The 12,018-nt window shown below is 32.3% G+C and overlaps 1 protein-coding gene across 1 annotated transcript in view; it reads right to left on the minus strand.

The window, feature by feature from the left end:
• The window catches only part of LOC149898665 (uncharacterized), a 73,121-nt gene extending 61,777 nt beyond the window's left edge, over positions 1-11,344 (minus strand). Inside the window, exon 1 of the mRNA XM_090114972.1 lies at positions 11,152-11,344. The gene's annotated coding sequence lies outside the window, so the exon portion shown is untranslated. The remainder of the gene's footprint in view (positions 1-11,151) is intronic.
• Positions 11,345-12,018: the final 674 nt, after the last annotated feature.

The raw sequence follows: 12,018 nt of genomic DNA on the forward strand, positions 1-12,018 counted from the left end.
GCCAACGGAGCCGTTGTGCTTTTATTTCTCCAAGTATATTTGGCTCGGCCATTAGTTTTTCTAGTTCGGCATTTGTTCGGACTCTCCAGTTTCCATCCTCTCGTCATCCAACAAACCAAAGATCTTGCGAAGGAGCCTTCTTTCGGTGACTAAAAGCTTGCGTTCTTCATTCTGGGTCAGGGTCCAGGCTTCACACCCATACATAAGTATTGGAAGTAAGTATGGTCTTATGACCGTTTTGTACATATACGCAATTTGGTGTTTTTGCTCAGAAGCCTGGACGCGAGCACCTTATGCAAGGCTGCACCACATTTCAGGGTATTTTGGATACGGATATTAATTTATTCCTCCCTGGAATGTGAGTCAGTTATAGTGCAACCCAGATATCTAAAACTAGCAACTCCTTTGTACGTCGTATCTCCAGCCTGTAGGTCTTGGTGTTGAGCTCGTGTATCTCTATACCGCTTCATATGGAGATATTCCGTTTTGTTGGCATTGATTTTTAGTCCAACCTTATTCGCGGGTTTCACCTAACAATGCGAGGTCATCAGCATACCCAATCACCCTATGCTCAAGTCAAGACTTGAGTATTCGATATATATTTCAGCTTGATACCAAAAACAAAAACATGACTGGATCATTATATGAAACAGTAAAATCAACAGCTTTTCAAATTCACGACAAATCTAATAAAAATATTTCAGTAGCCTAATTTTTGTCATTTTCGAAGCCTAATTTTTTTTTTGGTAATACACCCGTAGGAAACTTATAGCATCTAAGATTAGACAAACAATCAGAGCCACGCTTGAGGCGTGGCACGAAAATTCGCGATGCACGTGAGTCTAACGTTACCAGATAGAATAAATTTGTTAAAATAATGCAGCAAAATATAAATAATACTTTATATTTTAATATTTTGGTCGGAACCGGGAGAACCGGGTTTCATACAATTCAAACCCGGTTCTCAAGATCATCAAAAAACCCGGGTTTACCCGGGTTTTTCGGAACCGGGTAAACCCGGGTGCATGCCCTAGTTAGAATAATACAGTTCACGGTTTACCGCAATAATAAATTATATTAGAACTATTATTATACATATACTTAATTTCCGATATCTATAGCTTTCTAATTTTTCCTAGTTAATAATTAAATTTTTCGTTTTATCTGCCTTAGATATATCTATAGATACTAATATTATAAATCTGAAGAGTTTGTTTGTTTGAACGCGCTAATCTCAGGAACTACTGGTCCGATTTGTAAAAATCCTACGGGGTTAGATAGCCCATTTATAAAGGAAGATTAAAGGCTTATATCATCACGCTAAGACCAACAGGAGCGGACCACTGCGAGTAAAACCGCAGGGCACAGCTAGTTTTAAATAAATGGCTAAATATGTTGTTAAAAGTTACTAATAGGTATAAATTTTAAGTTAAAACTCGAGAACGGCTCGCCAATTCGGCAAATCAAGAGTACCTAAGCGCGAAAAAGGGACAAAATATCAGAACAACGCCTGCCGTAATCTATACTTCTATACTAATATTATAAAGATGAAGAGTTTGTTTGTTTGTTTAAGAAAGAAGAACTCAAGAACTACTGGTCCGATTTTAAAAATTATTTTGGTGTTGGATAGCCCATTTATCGAGGAAGGCTATTAGTAGGCTATACATATTACATATATCATCACGCTAACACCAACAGAAGCGGAGTCAAATGGGTGCACCCGCAGCTAGTGTCTTATAAAATACTAGGTTTCCGCCCGCGGCTTCGCCCGCGCAGTCAAAGAAAAACCCGAATTGTTCCCGTTCCCGCGCAGGGATTTCCGGGATTGTTTCATTTTCCCGGGATAAAAAGCCTATGTCCTTTCTCGGGTATCAAAATATCTCCATACCAAATTTCATGAAAAATGGTTCAGTAGTTTAGGCGTGATTGAGTAACAGACAGACAGACAGAGTTACTTTCGCATTAATAATATTAAGTATGGATTGCCAATTTCTTAATCTAGACTTATTTTTATAATCAACAAACAATAAACTATGTCCTATTAAAACTAAAAATAAAATTCACAACGTTCAATCAATTATATTAATTTACTTGTATAAAAGCTCTCCTATTTACTATTTGAATAGTACCTATAACCAAATCAAATACCTTTCAAGACTGGGCAAAAGCAAAGAAACCTCATTTTCAGTTTATCTGCATATTATCCGCATGACTGCTCTAACTGAGAAGGAAAATATCTATAGATAAAATGTACCTTCGTCTGTGATTATTCATCTATATTATTGCGTGAATTACCTAGTTCTTTTACGAGACTATAATTTTGTCGTTCCTCATTTATTTTATGTTTATCAACTATATTTTCACAAAAATACTTACCTAAAGATTCTAACTCGTAACTAAACAGGGACCAATAATCAAAAGCAATTTTGAAATAAACTTTAACTTCGGCGGTAGCACATATTAAGGTCTAATTAATTATTATATAAATAAATATACTTAATATTAATTAATTTACCTAAATGTTCACTTTTACAATAGAAATTAATGAATAACTACAGAATACTCACTCACTAATAAATTATGTTATCCTTATGGTTTTGCGGGTTGTCTGGCAGAAATCGCTTACAGCGATAAGACCGCCCTCTGTACATGTTTTAACTTTTATCGCTCTTCTGTTGTAATCCTGTATGTGTGTGCAATAAAGAATTTTTCATTCATTCATTCATTCATTCATTCATTCATTCATTCATTCATTCATTCATTCATTCATACTCAATAGTTGCTACTGCTAACACTAAACAACAATAAGATGAATGTAATGTAATTTTACTAACATTAATACTTAGGTTTATTTTTTACTAACAAATGGATCTCTGATATCCGAATTTGTGATGCTAAATAAAGAAATAAATAAATAAATAAAAATAAATGCGGGTACTTTTAGATAAAACAACTAAACTACCGTCATATATATTTTTTTTATTTTATTAAAAAACATCACTCAATCTTTAACCATATTGCACTTAAATATAAACACTATTTTCGCCAATTTATTGTTTATAAAATTGCCTTCAATATGGACAAACTGATTCAGTAAACAAAAGAGCATTCGATATGTTTAAATAAGTTGGAGAAAATATCTAGTTGTCAAGGCAAATTTAAAGAAGCCAATAACAAATATAAGTTCAGAGTAAATAGGTCGTGAGTAGAAATGTTTGGCAAGGAAACATGAGAAACGAAGTTTTTATTTCGATATAAGATTTGTTTTGAATATTTATAATGATATTATGTTTTATTTCTTTATAATCAAGTTACAATACCTTATCAAATATAATTGAACAGTTCGTGAGTTTATTATCATCATTAGGCGGGTTTCCACAGAACGAGCAGCCTCGCGAAGCATTTGCTGCGCTGCGCGAAGCATTTGCTGCGCGAAGCAGCTCGGTCAGTGTGGACGTGACTCGGCCAAGGAAAATGACAGCACAAGTTATTATTACTTAATATATTAGACGTTATAGTAGGTACCTATATATTAAAACTATGTATACGCCCGCGGTTTCGCCTGCTTTGTTTAAAACCTATAAATTGTATAGGTACTAAAACCTTAATAAAAAATAATTATTTATAAAAAAAAAACGCACGCATCATAATCTGTTGCGTACTTTAAAAGGTAATAAGCATGCATACACGTAGCCTGTAATAAGACACACAGGCGGTGAAAAGCGACTTTGTTTTATATTTTATAGTGGCTGCTACCAAACCAAATGTCAGACATATAGTAACACTTCAACTCAAGACAATATAGGTACAAAAAGAACCACTAATTATTTTCACAATCATACGATATGCCTTCAAATCATAACTTCAGAGCTAAATAAACTGCAGTGTGTACCAGCCACAACAAGTTTTGAGGTTTCTCTTTAATCAATAACGTTGATTCAAATTTCCAATACGGCACCGTTTCAATGTTACAGTTTTTGATTTGATTTCTTCTTTTGAATTGAACATGGAAACATGATACCTACTACTTTTTGTTGGAAATATATTGTTGTATTGATTAATATTTCAGTAGAATTAGGTTTGGAATTTTTGTATTGTAACGTATTTAACAGTAATAAAATGCTCTTTATAAGTCTAAAATTTTTCAAACTAACTAGATCTGCACGCATTTTTCGCAGTTTTCAAACTAAACAAGGACAATCAAAAATTCGCTTAGTTCCCGTTCTCGGGGGATTTCCGGGATAAAAAGAAGCTATGTATTATTCTGGGTCTTCAGTATGTACCTAGATAACATACCAAATTTCATTGTAATCGCTACAGTAGTGTTTGCGTGAAAGAATATCAAACATTCATCTATCCATCCTCACTTGATCCTCACATACTGTCATTTATAATATGAGTATTACCCAGATAGTAAAAAATAATGGTGTTTGATATCACTCATAGTTACGGAATAACCCCCAACTGAGTACAGTTAGCGATTCCACCCTGTAGATAACTTTTATTACATCTGCCTTTCACATATATTGGTTTCAAGGATAAAAAACATAATCATGTTAATGTTTCCAGACATTTTCAATTACTTTACGCGACACAACGAGATTACAAGTCGGCGATGGAACATATTTGGATCTATATGTGAAATTGAATTTATACGTTCTACGATTTCGAACGTTCGAGTAAATTTAGGTCTTTTCGGCCATGTTGGATAGTAGATATGTATGGAAGTTATGTTTTATATTTATTACAACTAAAAGAACTATTGAGTTTAAATTGAATGATGTACTTACATAACCTATATTAACACAGTATAAAATGAAGCCGCTTCCTGTAGCTTCTTTGTGCACATAGGTAGGTACTTATAAATTGAAAACTACTAAACGGAATTTCATTTTAATTTCACCAATGAATAGCGTGATTCTCGAGAAAAGTTTCAGTTTATAATTTATTAAGTTTTACACAACGCGAAGCCGTGGGCGGTAAACTAGTTTATAAAATAGGTAATATACATTTTAGAGGTAAAATATGACCTCTATATAGTACATTACGTAGGTATATATACACAATCTTCAAAGGGTGACATTTACTTGCAAATGAATTATTTTATCTAAGTGCCGCAGTGGATAATAAAATGGTCGACAAAATGTAGTTTTTATTCACTTTAGCTGTAATGTGATAATAGTTTGACTGCGCTTTTTAATGTTTTCTTTTATTAATTAAAAAATAATGTAAACCATTTTTACGTAACGACAATCAATAGATCGTCATAGATATTATAAACGCGGAAGTTTGCGAGTATGGATGTATGTATGATTGATACCCTTTCACGTAAATATTACTGTTCGGAATTGGAGGAAACTTTACAGGAATACAGGTTTCATTATACATCAGAATAACACATGATTTATTATGAATCTTATCTGTATTATGAAAGAGAGAATAGATTTATAATATTGAATTATAAAAAAACGGTATATGACATATGTAAATTTATTTATTACGACACAAATTCGCAATATAAAGATATCTGTCGGATTCTGATATATTATGTAGGTCAGGCCCTCGGCGAAAACTCGCTGATTTTCAATAGATACCTCAAGGGAATTTTAGTATATCTCCAATAACACTGGAACATAAATTATGAAGAATTTTAACAAATGTCTATAGCTCTACTCTACATATATTTTATACTAGATTTCCGCCCGCGGCTTCGCCCGCGTTTTCAAAGGAAAACCCGCATAGTTCCCGTTCCCGTGGGATTTCCGGGATATAACCTATCCTATGTGTTAATCCGAGTTACCCTCTATATGTGTGCTAAATTTCATTGTAATCGGTTCAGTAGAATTTGCGTAAAAGAGTAACAAACACACACACACAAACACATCCTCACAAATGTTCGCATTTATAATATTAGTTATATGTAATAACTTATATAGATAGGTTATAACTTATACAGGCTTATTGTGTGTGTACTAAATTCGTCGAAAAAAATACCTTATATCCGGAAATAAGATAAAATTATTACAACAGCTTTTTAACTACCTACATATTTATTAAATGAAATATACTCTGTTAAACTATTTTAATATTGTTAAAAGACAAAACTAGCATTAAATTAATCTCTATGTCTTTTCAACAAAATTCAAAATATAATTAAGGATATTGTTTACATCTATACAAAATACACACACAAACATAACACCTATTTAAGCAACCATGAAAATATGCAACCATTTCAAATAGCACTCGAGTGATAAAATACTTCCTACACATTGCACTACATTTTCATTATACAGGTTTATATGTGATGCTCTATTTTAAAAACATTAATGAATTCCGTTTTAATCAAGATACGTTTGTGCTTTGTGTATGAAAATTGTAGGAAATGGTTGTTTTAAAATTGACAATCGGAATACTGGACAATTTTCATTATGTACTATTTAAACTATTAATTTAACACTTTATTGTGCAATAAACCAGGTACATAAAATAACAGTTTACAATAAACAAAAGCACAAAGGGCGGCCTTATCACTATGCAGTGATTTCTGCCAGCTTGCCAACTATGTTGTTTTAAATAGGACGTTCTGTTATTGTTTAAATAACTTGAACTTGTATTACTAAAAACATTGAAGTGAAACTTCTTTATCGGGGTTGGAAAAAAATTTAGTGTAACATTTTTTCGTTACGCGTGACATTTTTCCGTTACGCGCCATCTTTTTCTTATCCCTACCTTGATTCGACGTATTTCTGTAAAGTTGCATATAATAAATTATTTTTTTTGAAAAATAAGGTCATAAAGAAGTTTCACTTCTTACGTGTGTACACTGGTACACGCACACATTTTTTATTATAGATTAATAAACTATTTCTGCTCCAAGGTTTTACACTTTTACCCGTATTGCTCTGATAATATTGGTTTAAGCATGATATAAATCACTACTGCCTTCCTCGATAAATTAATAATGGGCTATCCAACATTGAAATAATATTACAAACGGGTCAAAAAAAAACAAACACACACTCTTCTGCTTTATAATTTAGTAAAGATGTAAAGAAAATGAGTGAAATATTTTTTTTAAGAAAATGTTATGACTTATAGCATTAAATAGTCTGTGAAAAATTAGGTAAAAGTTAATATACCTAAAGGTACAATTTCAACTAAAAATACCGGTCAAAGGTAATTGCGAAATACATTCCCTAATCTGACACACACGTGGACAAAACTGAAGTAATTTTAAATTTAAATGAAAACCCTCACTTCTAATCTATTATTACTGAACCCGAATAACCTAGAAACTGGGTTCTTTTGGCATATTATTTATTTATAAGCTGTTACTATCCCGTAAGGTTAATGCTATAGCAACTTTATTAGTGTTTTGTTTTAAATTAGAGCCAAAACTTGGGGTATTATTTATTAATTTAAGTTTCAAAAATGATTAGGGATAAATAATAATGATTGGGATTTAATATTATGTTGCAAAATTTATAGTACTTGCACAAAATTAACAGAAGAAAACACCTACCTAAGTTAAATTGTTTAGCCGTTATTAAGGCTTATACCTAGTTATTAGAAGTTTAAAAGGTTACAAGTATATCTTACTGAACGTTCTACTGATTGAAAAGTTAGCGTTAAATAATTTACATAAGTACCCATTACCTAAATATAAGTATTATGTACCTATAGTATAAATCTATACTAATATTATAAAGCTGAAGAGTTTGTTTGTTTGTTTGTTTGTTTGAACGCGCTAATCTCGAGAACTACTGGTCCGATTTGAAAAATTCTTTCGGTGTTAGATAGCTCATTTATCGAGGAAGGCTATATATATCATCAGGCTACGACCAACAGGAGAGGAGCCACGGGGGTGAAACCGCGCGGAGCGGCTAGTTTTATTATAAGTATAGATAATATCTACCCTACATAATAAACGCTGCAAACAAAGTGACCGTATTTTCCATTTTCAATACTTACTTACAATTTTGTCAGTCTTTTAGACGGGAATTTGGATAACAACCTACGACTATTGGAAATCTATTTTCAACTGTATAAAAACAGAACCTTTCTATCTATTTTTATTATGTACTAGCTGTGCCCCGCGGTTTTACCCGCAGTGCTCCGCTCCTGTTGGTCTTAGCGTGGATATACACACCTATAACTTATAAGCCTTTCTCGATAAATAGGCATTCTAACACCAAAATAATTTTTCAAATCGGATCAGTAGTTCCTGAGATTGGCGCGTTCAAACAAGGAACAAACTCTTCAGATTTATAATATTAAGTATAGATATCTGCTACACCTACTTTTACCTTTTATCTGTAGAAATATTTCTAAATGCAATTACTTCCACGTAATGCCCTCAATACCCAAGATTCCAGTCTAGAAGACTAATTAAAATAAATACATTAACCCAATTAAACTAGGAAACCATATGGCAATTATAAAATAAAGATACGAGTACAATTAGTAAATCTTCAAGCAGAAAATACCTATATCTAAGTTTGAAGTGAAAACGCTACTTACGTAGATATATGCTGTTTCTTCCAACTTGAATAACTTATTTATTTTACTGTATAAAATAACTTAACTAATATATTACACTAGCTGCGCTCCGCGGTTTCACAAGCGTGGCTCGCTCCTGTTGGTCATAACATGATGATAATTATATAGCCTACTAGCGGTCCGCCCCGGCTTCGCCCGTGGTACAAAAAACACATCTTTTCTCTACATAAAAACCATCCTCGTACTTCAAGGAATATAATAAAAAAAGAATTATCGAAATCGGTTCAGCCGTTCTCGAGTTATGCGGTTACCAACACATTTTGCGATTCATTTTTATATATAAGAAGATTATAGCCTTCCTCGATAAATGGGTTCTCTAACACCGAAAGAATTTTTCAAATCGAACCGGTAGTTCCTGAGATTAGCGTGTTCAAACAAACTCTTCAGTTTTATAATATTAGTATGGATTGAAGGAAATCTTGTTTTTTTTGGCTTTATTACTTCTTAACTTTCGACTTGTTGAACCGATTGATGATTATAATATTTATTCTATAAAATTTTTGTCTACTTCTGCAAACAATTTAATTTTCTGACATTTGGTTTTTTGTTAAAATAATGATTACCCACGTTACAACGTAACGTAAATTATTTTTGTAACCTTATGTACCTAGGTAAGGATTTGTTACAAAATATTAGGTTTTAAAAAAGTGAAGGGGCAGATGCATTATACATCTGTTTCACTGATCGATTTTCTTTAGGGACAAGTAGGTAGGTGATCAGCCTTCTGTGTCCTGCCAGACCGAGACATTTTTTTTTTCGTCTCCCTCCACCGGGAATCGAACCCAGGACCCCTCGGTGCTACGCTCACGCGTCAACCACTATACCAAGGAGGCGGATTAGGTTTTAGTTACAAATAATTTGTTTCAGCATCCTATTAATTAGCGAAAATATTTAATAGCTATTTGGAACATGATATACCAGCTAATTTTATGTTATACCTACATGTTTAATTTCAGAATTCGTGATTGTTCATCCTGAAATACACAAATATTTTAGTACCTACCAAACAAAGACTGAAAAATATAGTAAAAACTCGGTTTTTCTAAGTATTCTCGAAAATTACACGGAAACAGGGATAATGGAGTTTTCCTGCAACAATGCTACAGAACATCACATTTCTTAACACTCCAACAATGTACCTAGGTATAATATTATTGAAATATGAACTCGTATCCACTAGGCTACGCTTTTAAATGGTCCTATGCGTAAGTAGGTAGGTACCTATGTGGTTAATTTTATAGTTTTTGTTCTTAAATCGTAATTTGAAACTATCAAAAACAGGATAAGATTTTCCATGGTTATATATTGATATAAACAAACATTTATGAATAAGTATAAGGTAATACAAGAACTGTAGTCCAATTCAAGGAATTGTTTCTTCAATATTTATTGAAGGTTCAATCTAAAAACCTGCATTTGTTTTTGACAGAACAACGTTCGTCATGACAGCTAAAACCGAATAAATAGGGTTTCTTTTCATAATACTAGCCGCTCGTCCCGGCTCTACCACGATTGATCCGGGATAAAAACCAAATAAAATATAGCATATTAGGTATCACTTTGTCTGGTAGAGATGGCTCTTAACCATAGGGTCATTGACAGCTAAAACCGAATAAATAGGGTTTCTTTTTATAAGAATACTATCCGCTCGTCCCGGCTCTAAACGATATTGATGCGGGATAAAAACAAAATAAAATATAGCATATCACTTTGTCTGGTAGAGATGGCTCTTAAACATAGGGTCATTGCAATTTTTCAGCCAACTTAACTTCTCTATATTATTAACTTGTTATAATTATTTAGGAACTTTTTAATTAAATATTATGTCTAAACAATACAAAAATAATAACGTAGGTAGTTACACGTACATATTTTCTGCTGGTGTTTTCTTATTAGTTCTAAATTATACTACCTATTTAAAACATAATTCGCAACCTATTAATTTCAACATATATACATAACCTAAAAAATATATAACATAAAAAAAAATATTAATTTCAAACAAACAAACACACGATCAAATCTTTCCTTTTTTAATAAAACTGTAAACTTTTTTTCATAAAAAATGAAACATTTTTGTATGAAATACCTAATAAATATTTTTTTACGTTAGTGCATACCTACCTACCTAATACATAACCCAACAATTCACTCAACTGTACCTAAGTTATTAGAATAAAACCTTGCTTCCCTTCTCGTTAACAAAATAAAGTTACTCAATATTATTCTATGAAAATCTTCTCCAGTTTTACTTTCGGTACTACTTCATAATAATATATGTTATAGGTACCTTGTTCGACTAAAGAAAATTCAATAATGCGTGCGTTGATCAGAATTATTTCTATTACTAATTTTACTCGATTTTGAAATAATTCACTGCATTATTTTTGCCAATTTTGATGTGCTGTTTAAATTCAATTTCCTATTTAAATATCACAGCATTAGCGTGATATTGGTACTTAAATAGCGTGAATTTGGTAACTATTTAAATAATAAAGTCTGTATTCATCCGTGCTAAAATTGTCATCAATACAATGCACATATCAAATATTCAACATAAAGTAAATGTGACATTAAAAAAATAATTACCTCAATCGCAACACTCAACGCTTGCATAAACAGCCACAGACAGCCACTAATCACAGTACTACACTAAGATATTCCAATCTCATTTCACCCACAACACAGCACAGACTATAAAAAAATATTTATCTGTATTTCTCACATCGCGCGCGAATTCAAAATTCGTGACGAGTATCCGAACAGCGGTACGTACTACCAACGCGAGGAATCAAAACGCACTGGCAAAATGCTCATTCAAACGTGCGAGCGAGAAAGAAGATAACGCAAGGGTGGAAACTGGAATCTATTTTATAGCTAAGCCCTCAGCGATAGGAAAGCTATGGACATAAGTTTTCTTGGTGCTCAACCTATTTCTAAACGATTCGTATGGTATTGTGTCGTGCAAAATCTTGACTGCTACATATTGTAGTCACGTGATACATTGGATATGGAATTTGGGGTTAGCTGTGATGACGTCATCAGAATATGTTTAAAATGGACTTTATAAGTTCACATGATTAAAAATAACATATTTACCGTCGTTTTAAAACTTTCATGAGTAACTTTTATTTAAAGAATAGTATTAGATGCTGAAATTCGTAGAGCGGCCATATAATATTGTAATTGGTAAGGTATCTTACATAAAATAAAATATTTCTTTAGTTAATAATAATTATAACGAGTTTCTTATCTTTCTTTACCTCAAGGAATACCTTTGTCCTTTAAACATAAGAATGATTACGCTCTTTTTATTAATATTATCTTTGTTTATCTACATCACTGAAACTTCGTAACATGTTAGTTATGATTAGTATACCTAAACCTTTAAATAGCAAACAGAAGATTATAAAAAGAACTATTTTTAGTTTTACCCCTGATTCTAATGGGTGTTAG

The sequence above is a fragment of the Colias eurytheme genome, chromosome 22, assembly GCF_061535395.1.
Source record: "Colias eurytheme isolate Ceu_HAF_F1 chromosome 22, ilColEury1 Martin Lab GWU primary, whole genome shotgun sequence".
NCBI classification, from domain to species: Eukaryota; Metazoa; Arthropoda; class Insecta; order Lepidoptera; family Pieridae; genus Colias; species Colias eurytheme.